The sequence below is a fragment of the Rosa rugosa genome, chromosome 3 (assembly GCF_958449725.1).
Source record: "Rosa rugosa chromosome 3, drRosRugo1.1, whole genome shotgun sequence".
Taxonomy (NCBI): Eukaryota; Viridiplantae; Streptophyta; class Magnoliopsida; order Rosales; family Rosaceae; genus Rosa; species Rosa rugosa.
Genome location: NC_084822.1, coordinates 21,570,823 through 21,592,950, shown reverse-complemented (window position 1 = coordinate 21,592,950; position 22,128 = coordinate 21,570,823). Strand labels below are relative to the sequence as shown.

Sequence of the window (22,128 nt, the reverse complement as noted above, 5' to 3'; positions counted from 1 at the left end):
ATTTTGTTATCAGTAACTTCACTTCTTTTTTTTTGCTTTAAATTTCTGAAGCCATGGCAATAAAACCAGCTACTGAACTACTTCTCACACTTGCTAAATATAAGCACATGAGTACCCCAAGTATGCTTGGTTATGTTATATTAGTTCATTTCTGCAAGACTGGCCGGCATCTTAATTGACGAGAGAGTTGGCTAATGAGGTTCTCATATTTCGATGACTTAGAGGTGTTGATGTGTTGTAGCTTTGGTGTTGATTTTGTTCGGAGCTTGATGCTATAAAATGTTTTCTGTGGCAGATATATAAGGAAGCTGAGGAGTTTGATTATTAGAATGGAGCAAAGGTGGTTGTTGTTTATGGTGGAGCGCCAATGGGTCAGTAGGTTTGTGTCTCTGCAGGCTCACTGGCCATTCTTTTTTCTATGATCACTTCTATGATTCGGGTGTTTCCATTCATGATCATATTGTGAAACTGGTACAGCAGTACACCTAGCTAGTTCCTTTATTAACTTGTGTCTAGTAGAAATTTTTCATTCATTAAGCATTTGAACTAATGTTCATGATTAGGCTTGTGTACACAAGACGATGATGGTTTATTTTCAGAATGATTTTGGATGTGGATTTTATGGTTTCAGGAATAGCCAATTTTAATTTCCAGAATGCATGCATACCAATTGTACAGGGGACTACAGAAAATTGTAGTCTGAAAGCCAAAACAACAACATAAGTTAGTTCAAAGTACTGGCTAAAGTGTATAACAACAACAAATAAGTGTGATTGGACGTGATTACAGATAATATAAAACACGTACTATTAGTGGTCCTTGTTATATTCAGACCACAAAAATTTGTCGTCTAAATAATCTCAAACGACAGTAAATTGTCGTCGTAATGAGATTGACATAACAGAATTCTATTGTCTAAACCATTTCCCAACATCACATATGTATAATTGCAAAATCTTTCACACAACACTTAAATGTCATACAAATTAACCATAGAACGACACTTAATTGTCCTCTGATACAATTTACGACCACATATAATTGTCGTGTAAAGTAAATTAGCACAACCTTTAAGTGTCGTTGTATGAGAGAAGACACTACATATGAGTCTTCATATTTCTTATTTAAGGGCATTCAGACCACACAAATAAGTCTTGCAATATGCTTCACAGAATAGTATTTCAAAAAATACTGTCATTGTTTTGTTTATCAGACAATACAAAACCGTTGTTTGAATGCTTTTAAAGAAACAGATCACAATGTTCCCAAAATGCAAAACTCATCAGACGACACATTTTTTATGTCGTCTGAAAATTCAGACGACAGAACTCTTCTGTCGTTCGATACGCCCAAGACACGACATCGTACTAGACGACACATTTTGGTTCGTTCAGACGACAGAACAGTTCTGTCGTCTGAAGGCCTTTTTGACATAGTGGAGTCTTGCATGTTAGTTTTAAATTGTGTCTTCACAAAGAGTCAAACACTTGGTCCATGTATAAGTGTCATTGATTGTGTTCTCATATGCATAAACCTCTCTTGAGATCAGTAGAGAGACTGTGAAGAAAGAAGAGCGAGATTTGGTGATCGTTCAACAAAAGGAGTTCTAGAAGGAAGACAAACTTTGAGTTAGATTTTGTCTAAATCTTATAGCCGAGCTAGTGCTATTCAAGTTTGTAAAAGAACATATCCTTTTTAATATGATGATCTTTATTTTGGGTTAACCACTGCAAGTGGCCTAGTGGTTCTTGCCTAGTTGGGTGTGCTCCCCAACCTAGGTTCGAACCCCAAAGCTGTCAAAGTGGCCAGGCACTGTACTGCAATGCACAGTTGGAGCATTTCACATGCGCCGAAGGGGTTTATCTTGGGCCTAGGAAGCCTTTGGGTTCCCCTTGACAAAGTCAAAAAAAATCTTTATTTTGGGTTCTCAAGAGTAAGAGCCCCGCAGTGTTTTTAATCTCATACTTGAGGTTTTCACTGCGTAACCAAAATCTGGTGTTCTATTTGTCATTTTGGTTTCTGCTGCCCAGTGAGGATTAATCCGTGCATTGCAATTCCTATTTTCCATAAAATCATATTCTGTCCTTGTATTTTCACACAAGGAAGATCATACGGTAAAAATTCCAATGCAGCATCGAAGACATCGATACAGAACCCTGTGACAGCCGTTGTTTTAGTGTTAGGATCTTTTGTGATCTTAACAAACACAGTCAAACTATCCTTGACTGGTACTCCTACTCTCAACTTCTTTCTGTTCGTTGGGATCTCCCATCCTTTAGGAACAGAGAAAGAATCACCTGGAATTAGTAAAGACTTTGCTTGTGTTTGCTGAAACCATTCTTTTTTGTGGAGTACACAATGCAATTCTCTTTACATTACCACCAATTATATTAATTATCTTATAAGTTGACGACTGAAGCTCCCCTTCTACGACATTGAACTCTCCAGCTATGCCTTCAAATCTAGTACGAGATAGGGCTTTAGCAAGTTCTGGACCATACTGAGATACCTTAAGAGCATCAAGATCTGTTGCCTTTAAGGAATCACTCGCATTTTGATATTCGATGCTTGTATTTCCAAATTGTTCGACTTCCATAGCTAGTGCAAAGATAGCATCATGAGCTTGAAATCCATAAACATCCAAAGTTATGTTTGGATTGTCTTGTTGGAATTTCATTTTCCACCGCCTTTCAAATTCCTTAAGCTTTGGTGTTCTTCGAATGTCGGTTTGTATACCGAATACACCTTCCATGGAATTTCGGTCTGAATAACTCATCGAGTTTATATGATTAGATATCCCACCAGTCATGATCCAAACATAATCTGTACTCATCATTCCAATACTTTTTGCCTTGGAAAATAACTTAGAGCACAGATCAAGATTCATCATATGAACAACGAAGACTCTAGTTTGCATCGTCATTAACTTGTAAAGCTCTTTTTCAATTTGATCATCACTGGCTGATTCAGAGACTACACTTCTGTAGGGAACATGAGCATCACATTCTTGCAAGGCATCGATTAGAAAAGGTATATGATTCCCTCTCCGTAAGAATTGTCTTCGTAGATGGGAACAACTTGTCTCCATCCAAAGTTCTGAACGATACCACTTATGCCTTTCACTTGGATCAAGTCATTTTGTGTAAGTCGGAAAAAGAAGGAGCTCCCAAGTGAAGTGAGACAAGGACTTGATGCAGAAAAGGTTAAAATGGGCACTTTAGCTTGGGTTTCCACATTAATAACAAAGTTTGCCTCCATTGATGTTCCGGGCCCTATGATTGCTTGGACATCTTTATTGTTTATCAGATCTACAGCTGTGTATTGATGAAAAAGAGAACATATTATTAGATAGGTTATATTAAGAGAAAAATTTACGCGGGGAGGGAGGGAGAGACAGAGACAGAAGATCACCAATTCCAAAATTGTAGTCAATTAATTATCTATCCATTTTATTATTAAATGTGAAGATCCTAATCTCAAACAAGCTAGTAATCCCTTAAATTGCAAACCCTCAAGGTTTTGGAAACAATTAAGATTTCAGCGCTGGGCGTGGGGATGAGCCGTCCTGCTTGATTGAGTTCCAAACCCCATTATTCAAAAAAAAAAAAAAAAAAAAATATTATGCTCAAGATCAACAACATGAAATCACTACGGGTGCGACTATTGCCACCCTATCATTTTCTTTGTTCACCCTACTTGCTCATTACACCCTGCATTTTAATTTCAATTATTAAATTTACTTATCTAACCAAATTCTCTTTCCAAAAATATCCTTTTATATGACATATCTAACTAAAAAAGAATTTTTAAAAATAAAATCTCTCATTTAATTTGTACGAATAAAAAAATAAAATTTATTAAAGTTTCCTAATAAAATCATAATATGATTTACTTCCATTTTTTTCTTTCAGTTTCAATGTTCATCTATTTCAATCGATGTCAAAAGATTAGTAAGTTAACAACTTTGAGCAATGCTGAAGATTGAGTTTTTTTCTTTTTCGTGTTTTAAATTTTTACTTTCGGTGTTCACAAAGGTATTGCAAAGATTTTGATGAAATTAACACTAATGATTTTGTGAATTGAATTTATTAATGAGGAAGCAACAAAAGACTAAAAAAATTAGTAATAAATTCAATTTGGGTGGAGAAGATGAAGATTAATGTTACGTAATGAGAAATTAGTTTGTCTTGTATTTAATTAATTGGTTATGTATTTAGTTTTCTTTACAGATTTGGATTTTAGAAAATTAGTGTACTTATTAGTCATTTTGTAATTGGGTAATATAGTCTTTTAATAATTTAAATATTTATAAGGTGAACTAAGAAAATTGTAGGGTGGCAATAGCCGCACCCAATCACTAGATATCAGAAGATTGTACTTTAAAGATGGCACGTCTACAAAAATCAAAAGTGGAAGATCAAACCGCCAGAATAATACAACAGTACTTTGTGGTAGGAATAGAAACCTACAACATTCCAACATGACAAGGCAAAGGAAACAAAAAATTCTAGTTACGTAAGAAGTGTTTGTAATTATAGGAATCTATATTTAGGTTGGCCTAAACAAAAAGAGAAGAAAAAAGAAGCATTTGCATGGCCCATCAGAAATTTACAAAGTTTTGCAGGCATGTGTGCTGGAGGTGTCCCTTCCACCACGTCACTTCAAAGGTTTCCTTTGGCCGAAAAAAAAAAATTTTATCAAACCAAAATATCCAAAAGAACATGCGGATTAATTAGATAAAATCACCTGGGCCTGATGGTATGTCTCCTGTTTTTTTTCAGAAGCACTGGGCTATTGTTCAGCATGATGTGTGCTTAGCAGTGAAGACATTTTTTAACACAGGTATTTTGGATTCTGAGTGCAATTTTACTCATTTGACTGTTATTCCAAAAATTAAAGAGCCTAAAATTGCAACTGATTTCAGGCCTATTAATGCTCTATGTAATGTGGTGTATAAAATTGCTTCTAAGGTTCTTGCTAACAGATTGAAGGTTTTATTACCTGCAATAATTTCCCCTCTTCAAAGTGCCTTTGTTCCAGGATGTTTGATATCTGATAACACTTTGGTTGCCTCTGAGGTTTCTCATTTTATGCATAAGGTTCGGTATCAGAATCAGGGTTTTTTCTCTCTCAAGTTAGATATCAGTAAAACTTACGATAGATTGGAGTGGACTTTTCTAACGGCTATTTTATCTAAGATGGGGTTTGCACAAAAGTGGATTGATAATGTTCTGTGTTCCATTAGAACAGTGCGCTATTCTATTCTTCTGCATGGTACACCTACAGGTTATATAACTCCATCCAGAGGAATTAGACAAGGGGACCCTCTCTCTCCATACTTATTCATTTTGTGTGTTGAAGGCCTTTCTTCTCTTATTTCTCATGCAATTTCTCACGGATCACTGAAAGGGTTACGTATGAGTCCTGGGGCCCCAATTATTCATCATTTGCTATTTGCATATGACAGCTTTTTATTTGGAGAAGCATCTGTTTCAGAATGTGCTACTCTCAAGTCCATCCTGAATGTTTATGAGCGTGCTTCTGGTCAAAAGATTAACCTGGAGAAGAGCAGTGTTGTCTTCAGTAAGAATGTGCATCCTGATTTTAAAGCTAATTTAGCTGCTATTTTAGGGATGCAGTGCGTTGAGGATCATGGCAGATATCTAGGGCTACCCCTTCATGTTGGGAAATCAAAAATAGCAATTTTCTCTTACTTAAAGGAACGACTGACAAAGAAGTTGATCAGCTGGCGCACCAAAATCTTGAGTTCTGCTGGTATGGAGATTCTAATTAAGGCTATGGCACAAGTTATTCTAAATTATGTTATGAGCTGTTATATGATTCCTAAAGGTCTCTGTGATGACATGCATCAACTCTGTGCTCAATTCTTTTGGGGAGGTTCAGATTCTAATCGCAAAATTCATTGGAGGTCTTGGGAAAGGATGTGTCTGACTAAGAGTGAGGGAGGCTTAGGCTTCAAGAATCTGCATGCCCATAATTTATCTATGCTTTCAAAACAGGGGTGGAGGCTGATCACTAATCCTAACTCATTATTGTCTAAATTTCTTAAAGCTAGATACTTTCCGAATGGTTCTTTTTTGGATGCGGATATGGGGGATTCCCCTTCCTTTGCATGGAGAAGCATTATGGAAGCTAGAACTGTGCTCAAGTTGGTTTACGTTGGCAGGTTGGCATTGGCACCTCAATCAATATTTGGAATGACCAGTGGATTCCAAATATCTCTCATCATCAATTGCGCAGACCGACTGCTTGTGACATTGAGTCTGTCTCTTCTTTGATTGATGCAAATACTAGGAGTTGGAGGGTGGATGTTTTGCACCTTCTCTTTTCTCAGGAAGTTGTTGATGCTATTATGTGTATTCCTCTCAATAGTAGAAATAGAGAGACCGCTTGAGTTGGAAGTTTGAGAAGAGAGGCAGGTTTTCTACTAAATCCGCCTATTTTGTAGCTAGGGATTTGGTTATAGGGGGTTTCTTTGCTTCTTCCTCTCTTGGTGACCCTTTCAGTACTCTTTGGAAGACATTATGGAAAGCTAATATCCCGGGAAGGTTTCTATCTGTATTTGAAGAGCATGTCATAACGTGCTACCAACAAGAGAGAGTTTAAGTAAGAAGGGCTATACTGGTGATATGGGTTGTCTGCTTTGCTCGCACCAGGTAGAGAGTGTTGGACATGTGCTATGTGGTTGTCCTACTGCGCAGGAAATCCTTGCAGCTCCTCCTTTCTCTATTCAGGTTCCCATTACTCCTTCTTTTATTTTCAAGGAATGGTTACTGGAACAGACATCCAGTCTCTCATCTGAAATTTTTTCTAAGCTGCTAATGATCCTATGGGGGCTTTGGAAAAATAGGAATGATAAATTGTGGAATGATAATGCTAAACAAGCACCAGTAATTAATTGTTGCTTGCACTATGGCTTGGTATGAAGAGTTTCTTCAAGCTAATAGAAGCATGACACCGGTAACCTGCAAGAGGACGAAAGCTAATGCATCCTTGTCCCCGCCCATGGTTGGTATGTTGTGTTTGAATGTTGATGGTGCTTATGTTCCTTCATTACAGCATGGAGGCATTGGAGGTGTTCTGCGTAATGACACTACACCAATTTCGGAATCAGACAACACATATCAGACGACAGCAAACATTTTAACTGTCGTCTGATTAAATCAGACGACAGCAAGAAATATTGTGTCGTCTGAGTTTTCGAATTAGACAACAGTTTTTTCTTGGCTCTTGTGCAATAGCGTTTCAGACAATGGTTTATTTTTTTGATGTTGTCTGAATGAATTAATTCAGACAACAGTTATTATGTGATGTTGTCCAAGGTTCATTTATACAATTGTTGATTTTTGCTGTTGTCTGATTATTTTCAGTCACACAACTGTTATTAGGTGTCTGTTGTCTGATATCTTGTAAGTCAATGGCTACTGAAAGATGTTGTTTGATTTAAGTGGTTCAGACAATGGTTTTTAATTTGTCTGTTGTTACATGAGTTTCAGACAATGCACTTTATTTGATGTCGTCTGAGTTTTAGATTTTTTTTTTTTGGATACAATGAATAGCTGACTTTAGTTAGGGTTTGACTTATACTTTTAACACTTATACTCTTTCAACTCGTTCCCTCTCCATTCCATCGAGCAAAACACCCAGTCCGCCTCCAGCTGAAAATCACTCTCTCTCACTCTCATCCCTCAGTCCCGCTCTCAGCCCAGCCCTCAGCCCCGCCCTCAGCCCAGCCCTCAGCCCCGCCCTCAGCCCGCTCTCAGACAACGAACCCGTCTCTCTCAGCCCCGTCCTCAGCCCGCTCTCAGACCACGAACCCGTCTCTCTCGATCAGCCCCGCCCTCAGCCCGCTCTCAGACCACGAACCCGTCTCTACTAAGCAGTTTGAAGGCAGATCCTCTCAAACTTAACCTCCATCAACAACAGCTTCATGGTCTGGAACCCGCCGGAGTTCGTCAGGGATTGTATGGATGATGGGGAAACCATGAGAAAAGAGAAGAAAAATTAGTGTGAATCCTGAAATCCTGTTCGATATCATGTCCCAGTAGGTTGTTAAGAGATTTCAGGCAAATAGGCTTGAAGTGCGAAGTGTTAGATGTGTTTTTTTTTTGGGTTGCCCAAGCTCGATCTGCTCCGACTCATTCACCCCGCTCCCTCTGAACTTTAGGTACTCAACTTTGTTTGATTTTACTCTCTGGGTATTGCTGAATAGCCATTTGTGTGATTAAAGTCTGAAGCTTTTGATAAATTTTAGAAGAAAGATTGAAACTTTGGTTGCTGTCATTCAAATTTTGCATATTTTTTAGTTATATGCTTAGCTTTTGATAAACCCATTAGCTTTTGATAAACCCATTTGATATATTAAAGAAAGAATGAAATTTTGGCTGCTGTATCATTAACATTTACATATCTGTTTTATAACAGTAGGTGTAATTAGCCTTTTTAGCCTATTGATGAAGTTGATTCCATCTGAAGCAGAAGAGCTATCTTAACCCCACCCCACCCCCTTTTTTTTTTTTTTTTTCCAGATTTTGCATATTTATTACGGACCATTTAGTTCTAGCATTTGGTTGGGCTAATTGTTTACAGTTGAGACTGGTTGGGAGTTTATGGATCCCTAAGTAGTAGTAATTGTTTTTGAAAAGGGTTTATTTGGCTTTATCAAATTGAAGGAACTTTTGTGGTTTCTCTTTATGTGCATAGTGGCCTATACTACTTGCTTGTCATGATCGTTGTGCTATCATTACCAGTTGTTCGAAATCTTTGTCTAATGATCATGAGTTTTCAGATTTTATTTTAAACTCCTCATGGAACAATTTAAGATTGTGAGGTGTTCTGTTTTCAAGAATGAGTTCTTAACATTGTATTTCTAAATCATTATATTACTGATCTATTCTGTTCCATCGATGATTATAGACTTTAGTTTCAAAGAGTTCAATCAGTTCTATTCTTCATGGATAACCAGCTGTTATTCCTTCTGTTTTTCCTATAGAATAGAAACTAAAGAGTTTATTTGTTTGGATAATAATAATAATAATTGTGCTAGCAGACTCTAAAGGAAAAACTAAATGATAAAAGAAAGTAATTACTTTCTGAGTTAGTTTGTCAACTTGATTGTTACCCTATTCGAAATCAGATGTGCACAGCTTATGGCCATCTTTGTAGCATCATGGAAATGCTCTGTCTCCTATTTGGCTTTCAGTCTTTCGCTATTCTATTTTTAATGGGGGTTTTGGCATTATGCTTTACTACATCAGCCACAAATATAGAATAAAATTATATAGGGTTTAGAATCTTGGGTTTTTGAAGTGTTACTACAACCAAGATTACAATTTCAACATTTTTCACAATTAACTACTGTTCTTTCTCTTTTTTTTTTGGATATAAATTTCAGTCATGAGGACATAAATGATATTCAAATTTGGTTCGACATAGATATGACTTGGACTTTGATTCAGTTGGCTTCCCTTATTTTGTTTTCCAATTTGGACTTTTTCAAAGCAATACTCAATTATCTGAAATGGTTGGGACAACAGGGTAGTTAATTAGTTAAAGATAGGTCATGAAATGGGGTTAAAGGGTGTATGTCGAAAGAACGTTAAACATATAGCTGTACTAAAGTATATTGTACTAAGAAAAGATTGATTAAAGACCGTGGACTTTACTTTCAATTTTCTTTTGTACTTCTGCTTTTTTATATTTGCTACTAGCATAGTTGCTGCTATAACTGATGCATGTATAGAAACCACAATACATCAAAAAATATATAGCTCCTCCAAAGTTGATATTTCTTATGCTGGTGTTGCTGAGGTTCAACCAAGTAACTGCCTTTTGTTCTAAGCTAATTCTCATAGCTTTTCTGCTCATACAGAGCGATCCAGAGAGATATCAAAGAACGATCCATAGAGAGATCGGGTGTGTGTTTTTTGCTTTGTAGGAAGTCTTAGTGAACTGTTACAAAGCATCATTAGTGTTTTTTTTTTGTCTATAATGTTATTTTCGTACAATTAGTAATAAAATTCTTCAATAAGTGTTTCGTTTTATAAAGTGGAAATCCTTCATTTAATTTGTAAAACTTTCCTCCTACCTCTACTTGATTTCTGATTCATGTTTTTTCTTGCATTGCTTTTGCAGCAAACGTCTGCGGATCTGAAAAGCAAAGGTTGTCAATTTCTGGGTATGGTTTTTATAGGTATGGATTGGTTGCCAAGACCATTTGCTATTTTCTGTATTATTTTCGGCGGATGAACTAAGGAAGCTGGTGGAGGTAGATAAGCTTATTGTTGTGGCAAACTAGCTTAGATAAGCACTTTTGGTGAGTGTTGCTAAGCTCTCTCTTATTTTGTACTAGTGTAGCATATAGGTTTATAATATATGTTGTTGTGTTTGTTGATGTGGTTGTTGATTTCGTTATCATTAATATGATGCAATTTATAATATACATGTTCGTTGCTGTATATTTGTGATGATTGCAATTTATAATGATTTCGTTATCATTAATATGATGCAATACCTTTCTGCCTTCATGCCTCTAATTCTTTATTTTTTTTTCTTTATTAAATTTTCAAATCCTACTTTAAGTAACATTTTCATGATATTCTTTCATTTGCAGGGAGTAAGCATCTTCTAGAGATGAATAGGATTTTAAGGCCTGGGGGATACTTTATCTTGTCAACTAAACATGACAGCTTTGAAGCTGAAGAAGGTTTGTCCCATGTTTTACAATTGCTATTATGAGATGCTTGAAAGCTGGAACAGTAGACCTTATCTTATACTATATCATGAGGAGCAATTTTCAGTAGACCTCTTTTGTAGATATGTTTAATCTATTGAGCTGTATCTCATGCTACAGACGAGTTAACATTGAGTTTCTTATTTCAGGTAAACAAATATCTAGAAAACTATGAAATGGCCCTTACTGGATTTGAAGCTGCTGCTTTAAAGGATCCTGGTCTCAATGCTACCGAAGAGGTTCAAAAGATTGTTAACCTTCTTGACAAGCTAGATAATTTGTTAAGGGTAATGCATTTTTCATTCGTAAATGTGGTATCTTGAGGTCTTGAGTATGTGTTTCCAAAGTGGTTTCTAGGATCAAGGGGCCTTGGGCTATCATCTATTGGCAGGTAACTTTTGAGTGGTAAGTTTCGATTTAATGTGATTGGAATGTGTTGCACTATCTGTTTTGCTTTGGATACTAGTTTGAATTATGCCAAATACGGCTTTGCACTCTTTCTAATGTTATTTGTCTTTCTATGGCAGTTGCTTTAATTCCTCTATCTATTTTTCACCAACATTTTGGTTCCACTTTTCGTTTTTCTTTTTCAATTTTCATTAGTTTTGCTTTAGATCCAATATTATATGCTATCTATGTCCTAAGTTATGGATTTGTGATCTCGCTTTCATTTTCATATTGTCCAGTCTGGTATGGTGAACCAGTAAGCATTTTTACCTTTGGGTGAGATTTTGGTTTCTCTTTAATATGATTTTTAACTCTGACAGATTCAATTTGTTAATGGACGTGTACCACAATCTATATCAGAAATACGAGGGTATTTGGAGAATAATTTGTTACAAATAATTGAAATCTGAGTTGCAATTCAGCTCTTAATACTTTCTATTGTTTTATTGTCTAAGGTTGGTGTGCGAGGACATAACTGGGGGTCTAGAGGATATTGCCATTCCAGCTAGCAATTTGGTCGATGATCTGCCTGTTGCTTTGCCAGTTGATGTTGTAAATATGGTTATCTTAGCAAGCATAAAGGAGTTAAGGCTTAAAGCTGCTGGCATGGTGCATTGTTTTCACTTATTTGTGAGGTTTAGGACGTTAATGCGCATCACATTTATGGACAAGTATAAGTTTATGGTTAGGGTTAATGTTGGGATGGAATAACTTTGTTGAATATATGGATGAATGTATCGGATCTTTACATAAATGAATTTGTTTTGAATGTGTTGTCATTTGGATTCCATATATGCAGAATGTTGGTCTTTTGAATGTCTCTTAGACCATTCTATTCCAGCTAAAAACTATTGTCTAATAATTATTCATCATAAAATGCCTAGCAAAAACTGTTGTATGAGCTATCTAACTATAATACATTAAGGACTAAAAGAATGAGAAAGCCATTGTCTAGCAAAACAACAGACAACAGTTTTTCGGAGAAACCTATAATATCAATAATGGATAGACAATGGGAATTTCAACTACATGTTGTCTGACCCAACCTTCAGACAACAGCAAGCATATAAGCCCCTGTTGTCTGGCACAGCCTTCAGACAACAGCAAGCATATAAGCCCCTGTTGTCTGGCACAGCCTTCAGACAACAGCAAGCATATAAGCCCCTGTTGTCTGGCACAGAATTCAGACAACAGTAAGTATATAAGCCGCTGTTGTTCTTTGTGGTATTCAGACAACAGACTGGGTAGTAACTGCTGTTGTACTAAATTTTATCAGACGACAGTTTTCTGGTATTTTCTGATCCATGTATCAGACGGCATTGAGATAGACAACAGCAAAGACAATACTCAGACGACAGTGAAAAACTGTCGTCTGATTGAAAAATTGGTGTAGTGTGAGAAGGGTGAGTTTATCTCTGGCTTTGCTTATAGGGTGCCTAATGTGTCTTCTGCTTATCATACTGAGTTGCTTGCTATTAAATTTGGGTTGAGATCATCCAGGCACTTAGTATAACAAATGTTGCTTCAATGAGTGATTGTTTAGAGGCTGTTAAGGATGTGACAGCAGACGACCAAGATTTTTCTCCTTTGGGAACTATTGTTGAAGAAATTAAAGGTTTGTTAGGTGAATTGCATTCTATAGGTGTTCATCATACTTATATAACTGCTAACTATGTTGCTCATAGATTAGCAAGTTTTGGTTTTGATTCTGACATTCATATGGAATGGTTCTTTCAAGCTCCAGAGTCTGTTCTGGATGCTCTACAGTACGATTGTAATCGTATAAATCATTAATACAATTTCATCTTTACTTCAAAAAAGAAAAAAAAATTAGATAAAAAGTATATCTAAACTATGTAAATATGACATATGTTTTACATTTAGACCACAAAAACATATACTATTTGAGCATCTTTAGCAATGCTAGCAATTTTTGAGTCAAATTTTAGCTAAAGTAGCTAAAAAGTCATTTTGACTAGCTATTTTAGAAATACGTCTGTATCAGTGCTCTCTATTTTAGCTAATTTTGAATTTATATTATTTTTTAAAGGAATATTAAATTGTTTAAATGTATTTATAAATTATATAAAGTAACTCAAAAGGAATGTTTTAAATTATAGAGAGCCTCATCTCGCTCTCTATATTTAGGAGCGAAATAGCTAAAAGTTATAATAGAGAGTCACTTAGGAGTTTGGTGCAGCTGCTAAAATAGATAAAAAAGCTAAACATGCTCTCTAAAATAGCTAAGGACCCAAAATAGAGAGTCTGCTAAAGATGCTCTTATATATTAAGAAAATAGGTTTTGTTAGCCAAAATCAAAAATTTTGACAGATTTAACTCTGAAATATTAAAAAACTTTGAAAATAAATTAAATCACAACAGTAAATATGATAAATACAAAATATATTTTTATTAAGAAACCAAAAGGGCACAAGCTCAAAAGAAAATACCATAAATATTTAAATGATGAGACAAATCACCCAAAGAAACTAAGCCTCAACTACAACTGCCTTCCGGTCGAGCAAAAAAAAAAAAAAAGTGAAGAACATACGGATGATTTTGCTTGGAAAATAACTAACTGGAAGCTAGGGAACCCTGATTTCCTTTTCAATCTTAACCAAAATACTGTATTGAAGGGAACAACATGCAGATTAATTTGAATAAAAATTGTCTGAATTCTCACCCCTTAACCTTTAATGAGAAGCGAACCCATAACCTTTACAATATTGAAATTATAACTTACCAATAGATCACAGCTCACCACCCTGCGTAAATATAACTTATGTACATTTCACATTTACACCACAAAAACAACATTATAATATCATATAATTAAACTAGCTATATTAAATCAATCGATAATTCAAAAAAGAAAAACTTCTTAATGCCTTCCAAATAAATTTATAGCACATCGACAGAAAAAAAAAAGATAAAAAAAGAAGAAGATACTTTAAAGAAGTAGGATGATATTCATTAGAAATTCGTACGCAGCCTCTAGTGAGCGAAGGCTGAGAAAAGGAGTTTCAATAGGAAGGACTAGTAGTTTACTTTTAGGAATTCTAATGACATTTTGCAGAGAAATATAACATAGACCGATAGCTAGTTGGTTAGTTTTCTCTTTTTCTTTTAATTTACTTGCATAAAAAAAAATGACGATCCAAGTAAATCCAATAAACTGAATCTCAAAGAGTTTAATGAGCTATGTACATTCATCAGAATTAACTGGGATTAGTAGTTTTGGTTAAGTTCACAACATTTATGTTAATAAAAGTACTAGGGCTAGCTACATGCAGCACATGGAATCCATGTACAAACTCTACCTTGAAAACGGATGAACATACCTCCGTTGACATAGAGCAACCATATACTTATTAACTATGTAAGAAAAATATCTCAATTGAAATAGCTAGCTACGAGCATATATGGTTGAAAGTCAAATAAGGAGAGAGAACCTGCTGCAGCTGCACCAACAACAGTTCCTTTGGAGTTTCTTGGATGCAAAACCAACCTAGTCCTGTAGTGAGGATTGGATGCATAGAAGTCTGAGAGGGCCAGCTTCATACAACTCCAATAAACGTTCCCACTTTTTCCACTCCCTGAATCAAAGTCAAGAATTACACCCACATTCACTCGAATAGTTGTGTTCTGAGCACTCAAGGCCGTGAAAATCCATGAAAACAGAACGAAGAAAAATATGTAAGGAACAAGGATGGTATTGATATTTGTATGGTTCTTCATGATCATAGGAGAATAATCTTCTGAGCGTCAATTGTACTTTCATTTAACCGGTTAAACTCTATATATTTATATAAGAAGTGGAAATTATTAACAGAATTGAAAGTCCCGGGAAATTAAAGAACGTCTTTTAGCGCTATGAAGTAGCACCTACCCAATACAGTACAAACAGACTAAACGAACCATACACACTATTACTTATTTTACCGTGATCATAAAAAAGGAATAATAAAAAACAGTGTGGCAATGACTCAAAGCAGAGAGCCGTGTAACATGAGTCTTGGGCAAGGACAAAAATATCTAAGATATCATTGATATTTCCTCAAAATTTCTATTTTTTACAAGTATCAATATTAATTTTACCATCTTTCTGATATATTATTTGTAGTGTATTTTTAGCTGATCATACAACTTTTATCCAAAATTTTGGTAAAATTTCCATCAATATTCGATATTTTCTCCGTATTTCCTTTGAATTTTATTTTTTGAACTATCGATATTTCCATAATTTTTGATATTTTGATCATTGGTCTTGGGTCTTTCTTTTTTTAGTTTTGGTCTGAAGACTAAAGTCTTTCTAGCTATGAATTCAAGTGACTTGTGTTTGGACCCAAAATGAGCATTTTGGCCTGACAAGGCACGTCTTGGAGAAATTGAGCCAATGTCAGTGGCTCAAGCTATATATTGTCGACAAGTTCGAAATATATATTTAGAGGCTAAATAAAGCCTACTATGGAAGCATGGAAGCATGAAAGCATGAAAAGTCAACTTTAGCACATTTTCCTACTTCGGCTAGGAGAAACCGAGCTAAACAAGGAAGGAGGGGCGACAGACTAACCAAACGAAATTCAAATGAGCTGAAACTTTCCAGATTAAATCTAGAAATCCCAAGGATCATTTCGTATGAAGAGTGTCAGAGCTAGTTTTGAGTGGAAGGCCTTCAAACAATCAGTCCAATTGCCTTGTCTAGAGAGGCTTGGAAAACTGGACCTATAAGAGGTCCAGCAGCGTTTTCAGCCCAACCACTATATCCAAAGCTCTGAAATTTTACCAGGGTGATCTACACTCATAGTGGAACATTTATTATGAAGAAGTCATGGTCAAAATCTGAGTGTTTGATGGAGATAAAATTGAAGGAATAAAGGAGCAGAAAGTGCTTCCTTATCTCCAATTATGCCTCCTTATCTCCTTATCTCCTAAATTCATCATGCTTTACCTCCAATTATGCTTCCTTATCTCCAAAATTCATCATTTCTTATCTCTAATTAATGCTCCACTATCATTTGTTTAATGCTAAACACCTTGGCATGGTAGCCTATAAATAGAGGTTACAATGAAACACTTAGACACACAATTCACTCATCAATACATCTCTAAGATGATCTAAGTCTCTCTAGAGCAAACCTCTCTAAGAGCAACTCCTCTCCTTCTCTTTCTCTTACCCGTGATCACACTCCTAGTCCTAGTCTTCTCAGAAGCCGACTTTCAGTGCCACCAAACCCTCTGTCAACGTACTTCGGTCCTAGTCTCCTCGGGAGCCGATTGTAGTACTACGACCACAACGGTTATGGAACCAGCCAAGAAAGGGTAACGCCCTCGCAAACCAGCCAAGCTAAAGTCACGCTTTAGCAAGTTCTCTCTACTTCCCAGTGGTTCTCGCTCTGCTCGATCTACAACATCGAGTATCGATTGTGATTTTCAAGAAGATTAGCAAAAGTCCTCACCACGAGGCATAAAGAATCCCACGACGAGGTTGGTGCTCTCCTCGTCTACAATTGCTTGAAAGAAGTCAGGTCAAGGGACACCCCCGACGACCGCACCCGAACGGTGCTGGCACGCCCGCGCAGAAAAGAGACTGTTGACCAGCTGCAACAAAATTGGAGCCAAACATTTTGGCACGCCCAGTGGGACATCCTGTGAGCTGTAAATCACACCACTATTAAGAGTTGAGGTTAGTTGCGGTTTTTATTAACACTTGTTGAACTGTCTTCACACTTATGATCTTTCTCATCTTAGTAAGTATAGCCTATGTGAAATGGTGTCTAGAAAGGGGACAACATTCATGACAGGTTATTGAATCCAGAAGTGCGTACAAATGGGCCTAAACCTTTATGTGGGAGTAGTTCATGCCAAAATGGATTCTGCCTCTTTCGTTCGCCCTCCCCCACCTGGCCATTTCAGTAAGGTTGCCCAAAGGATTTGAAAGAAAGTTTGTGTCTAGGCGACTATACTTGGGCCGCACGTCTAAACTACACCAGAGTCTTTTTGTGTTCACCATCATTGGGATGCCAGAGGAAAATCTTTACCAAAACAAATTCTTGAAGTCATGCCTGTTTTTCTTAAGAAGAAGAAGTGCAAATTCCTAAACTTCTCAAAGCGCAAGGCTTCCAGTTACAAGCCGCATAAAACTGTTGGTGACGCCGCTGCTGCAGATGACGAGGCGACGATAGAAGGCTATGTGCCCATTCCCATTCCAGAGAATGCAAGCATAGAAGAGCGGCTTGATATCCTTCAAAACAATTCTACCGCATACCATGAGAATCTGAGAAAAGGCCTCGCAGAGGACCGTCGACGGCTCGATGAGTTCACGATTTCGGTTAAGAGGCTCGAGTTGGGGGCACAGCAAATACAAGGTGAATTGGAACGTCAAGAACCTGCTCGCGAAGAGGTTGTTTCTGAGACTAACTTGCCTATAGGTGGAAATCAACCTAAGGGTCTCACTGGTGAGTCACAGCCTTACACAGAGGCTGTGCATGGAAAAGGTCATCAACAAGATTGTTCTTCTGACAATACAATTGTCTCTGAACAAATATCTGATTTCTCCACTGATCAAGCCAAATACGTGGCTACTGATCAGATGCATGGGGGGCAAGATATGACCCATGATCATCCCTTTGATCAAGAGAAGATGGCGACAGTTGGCGACAAAGCCGATCTTGGGACACCATCATCTCTCGAATTGCAAATGAAGATCATGCCTCGTCAACCAACAAAGATACTTGGGGGGCAAGATTACCCCTCTCACGAGCCAAATTCTTCCAAATTCTTCAACGAGAAGTATCTTTGTTCTTTTCTTACAAGCTCTCACAGGAGGGATTTTTACCCTACAAATTTTGATACATCGGAGCTTGGAATGAAGCATAGATGGCCTCCCCCGTGGTCTTCTAGAGGTTAGCCAAACGTGTCGCTGCTAGCTCCTTGCTTTATTGTTAATTTTCTGTCAGTTTTTAGTTTTTTACCTTTATAGTAAAAAAAAAAAAAAAAAAAAAAGTTGAATTTGGTAAGCGGTTGTCAATCATAACGGAATAGGTGAAGTTTCTTTTGTTAATATTGGCCTAAACTCCTTATTGGTGCCTAGTTCAGGTCCCTTATGGTTAAGGGCGGCTTTTATTAACACTTGTTGAACTATCTTCACACTTATGACCTTTCTCATCTTAGTAAGTATAGCCTATGTGAAATGGTTTCTAGAAAGGGGACAACGTTCATGACAGGTTCTTGAATCCAAAAGTGCGTGCAAATGGGCTTAAACCACTATGTGGGAGTAGCTCATGCCAAAATGGATTCTGCCTCTCTTGTTCGCCCTCCCCCACCTGGCCATTTCAGTAAGGTTGCCCAAAGGATTTGAAAGAAAATTTGTGTCTAGACGACTATACTTGGGCCGCATGTCTAAACCTTGATTCACATTGTCTTATTGAATTCAGCTACTTATATATATATATATATATATAAAATACAACTCTTAGGGGGCAATTTTAAGTGTTCCTACACTCGCGAAGCTTCTAAGCCGAGTCAGCGGCCCCGGAAACTTTTTCCAGCTTTGCCCTCGCAGGAAAGGCTGAGCTCAAGGGAAATGTGAGAGCCACCACCGTGACCGCCACCTTCATCGGAAGTAGTCTTCATGTTGTCAAAGATGTCCTCACCATGCACGGGAAACAGTGAAAGGGTTTCAATCTCCTGGTGATCTTCTCCTCTTTGTTCCATGAAAGTTTGTTCTACATTCATGTCAAAGAAAGTAGAACTAGTTCCCCCTCCAGCTGAGATTGAACAATCCCTAGCACTCTTCTCCATATTCATAGATCCATAACCACCATAGTTCCCCATCTGCCAGTTAACAGCAATCATCACACCAGCGGAAGTAGCAGAAGCAGGTGCAGAAGATCCAAAGTTAATATACTGATCCTCATGTTTCCAATTGGTAACATTGTCATCACCAACAAGCCCTGATCTTTGCATGGGCACATGAACATCCGAAGTGGACTTCTTCTTCTGCTTCTCCCGAGCCCTTTGGTTCACGAACCAAAAATAGACGTTCTCGAACTCGATCTTGCCGTACCATTTCAGCTGGAGATAGATCCTCTCAACCTGCTCTACAGTTGGGGACCTAACTCCCTTATTGTAGAAAAGCTCCTTGAGGATTCTTATCTGATCTGTAGTGGGATTCCACCTGCTCCGCTTACAAAGCATGTTAGCACTACTCCCGGCTGCTTTGTTGCTTCCTCCATCCTCGGTTGGTTGCTGGGTTTGTGGTTCCATTGGTGATGGATTGAGAGAATGCGAGAATTGAAGAGTGATGATGATGAGTAATTAAGAAAGATTGCTGTTAGAAATATTCGAATTGATGAAATGATTTTGGGATTGGAAATTTGGGTTTATAATGTGGAGGAAGATATAGGCATGCAAATATCCATCCTTGGATGGACGGTCAAAGAGGAGTCAAATCGATGTCAGTAAATCGAGATTAGTGATTCCAAATCTTGGGAAAAAAGGGACTAGCAGCATGTGAGGAGCGGTTTTTGAGGAGTTAGCTATTATTAAAGGATTAATAACATGTGGGGAAACCAAACGGTTTTCGAGGAGGTAACTGTTCTTTTTACGAGATTATTTTTCACGACTGTTGTTTTTCAACGAGTGATTAGTGCCTTAAATCTCGGAAAAGAAGGAGTTATTGACGCTAAGAGTTTTGAGTTGGGAGCCAGCAAGTGGATCCAAAAGATACATATTTTCTCAAAACCCTCGCCGCGAGGCTCTTTTTGACGCGGAGCATATTTTAAAAGTTCATATTATTTTCAATATACAACTATAGGGGCCTATATTTGGGGCCTTGCGAGACACAATTAATAGCTTCTCACGGATATTTGAATATCAGGATAAGAAAATATTATTGTATTCATAAAGTGGCTTTGCGGCCAAAAGCAGTACATTCATTACAAAGCCAAAAGTGGCTACAATACAAAACAGGAATCTTCGGATATCTTCTGAATCTTTTCTCAAGTGGAAGCAGCTATGGAATCCAATGTCGGGTTGAGCCGCGCCATTATCTCAAGGAGGAGCAGACTTCAGGAAAGGAAAAAGAGGAGTAACGGAGCCCCCGCGCCCATTTACATGGAAGCGGTAGAGGAATACAACATAGGCTTGGCCAACGCCATTATCCATGAGAAGGGGAGACTCCAGTGAAAGAAAATGGAGCCCCCGAGCCCCCTCAATTGGAAGCAGCTATGGAATCCAACGCCGGGTTGAGCCGCGCCATTATCTCCTGGAGGGGCAGAGAGTGAAGGAACCGAATATCAGCTTGAGTCTCTGCACCCCCTCTAGCCATGGTAACCACCATTAGTTGGACGTGAAGTATAGGAACAGCCATTCTGTTGCTTGAACCCATTCCTTCAAAGAGTCCATCCCTTCTCATCCCTCCAAGATTCTATCAAGAAGAGAAAGGGGGAGAAGGAGGTGAGAACCAAAGCCCCTTCCATCTGGAGGGCACAACACGGGCCGGGTCCAGAAGGAAGAAAACAGAGGAGGAAAGACGAACCACAGAGTGGCCGTCCTCCCTTTCTCCGTTTCGCTCAGCGTGTAGGATTATGACAAAGATGATCTTGCATGATCGTGGATCCCACACTCGGAGCCCCCTCGCGTTTCTAAACCAATCTGAAGCCTGGCATTGTTGTTGCAGAATTCCAGAAGGACGAAACAAGGGGTTGCCTAAGATTACGCCATAAGGCCTAACCCAGGCTTAAGATTACGCCATAAAGCCTAAAATTTAGAGGCTAAAGGTCATTTCATGAGGGGAAGATTTGTGAAGAAGGAGAAAAAAAAGCAAGGACTGAAAGGCCATTTCTTGAATATTCCAGAAAAGTTGTTGTGAGTATTCCCTTCCCTAAATACAACTATTTATAGGGACTTCAGGCAAATCCCTACCCTTGGATGAAGCTCAATTTCAAAACCGATGTCAGTAAATCGAGATTAGTGATTCCAAGAAGGTAACTGTTCTATTCACGAGATTATTTTTTCACGACCGTTGTTTTTCAACGAGTGATTAATGCCTTAAATCTTGGAAAAGAGAGGATTAATAGCATGTGAGGAGACCGAACGGTTTTCGAGGAGGTAACTGTTCTATTCACGAGATTATTTTTTCACGATCGTTGTTTTTCAACGAGTGATTAATGCCTTAAATCTTGGAAAAGAGAGGATTAATAGCATGTGAGGAGACCGAACGGTTTTCAAGGGGGCCTACAAAGATTGGCCCACAAAGCTCAATTTCAAGCAAAGTTCCTCCACGCGGAGGTTCGCCGCAATAGCACTAGCTTCGGCCTGAGTGGCCCGTTCTCTGAGATGGGCCAGGTTGCGGCCCATTTCTTCAGAAGCTGCCAGAGGTTCATCGAGTTGGGCTTCTTCTGTAGTAATCGCATTTTCAACAAAGGCTAAACCGGCATGGAGGTCCTCGATCCGAAGTTTGAAGTCGGACCTTTGGATTTGTAGTTCCCGCAGGCGGTTGGTTCGCTCATTTAGAATACCGCGAGAGATGTCCATTTCTCGAGAGAGGCTATTCAAAGTCTCTCGAGTGTCGTGAGCCTGGGCGTTCGCGTCCGGTTGACGTTGGCGGGCCTCACCAAGTTCATTCAGCAGATCGTCAATGGCACTAAATTGCTGCAGGGTCAATGCCTTCTCCTGGCGAAGATACCTTAGAGCTTCCAAGACTCGCGGGAGGATGTCAGTCTCCAATACCCGAGGACCCAGATGTTCATGAAGCACCATCTTAGCCTCATCCACAGCAGAAGGAGGAGTTACCTCTAACACCCTCATCAATCTCTCGAATCTGGTAGGAGGATGAGGCGGCGGAAGCGCCACAGGATCACGAACCACCAATGCAAAAGGGTGGACAGCTTCCTCAGTTTCTTCATCTTCAACAGGTTGGTATG

At 38.2% G+C, this 22,128-nt stretch overlaps 1 long non-coding RNA gene and 1 pseudogene across 1 annotated transcript; one reads left to right on the top strand and one right to left on the bottom strand.

Moving 5' to 3' along the window:
* The window catches only part of LOC133737430 (glutamate receptor 2.8-like), a 33,154-nt pseudogene extending 18,216 nt beyond the window's left edge, over positions 1 to 14,938 (bottom strand).
* On the top strand, positions 10,563 to 11,707 carry LOC133741280 (uncharacterized). Its single transcript, XR_009861781.1, has 3 exons — positions 10,563 to 10,726; positions 10,903 to 11,570; positions 11,656 to 11,707. It is a non-coding gene; the product is annotated as an uncharacterized LOC133741280 (long non-coding RNA).
* Positions 14,939 to 22,128: the final 7,190 nt, after the last annotated feature.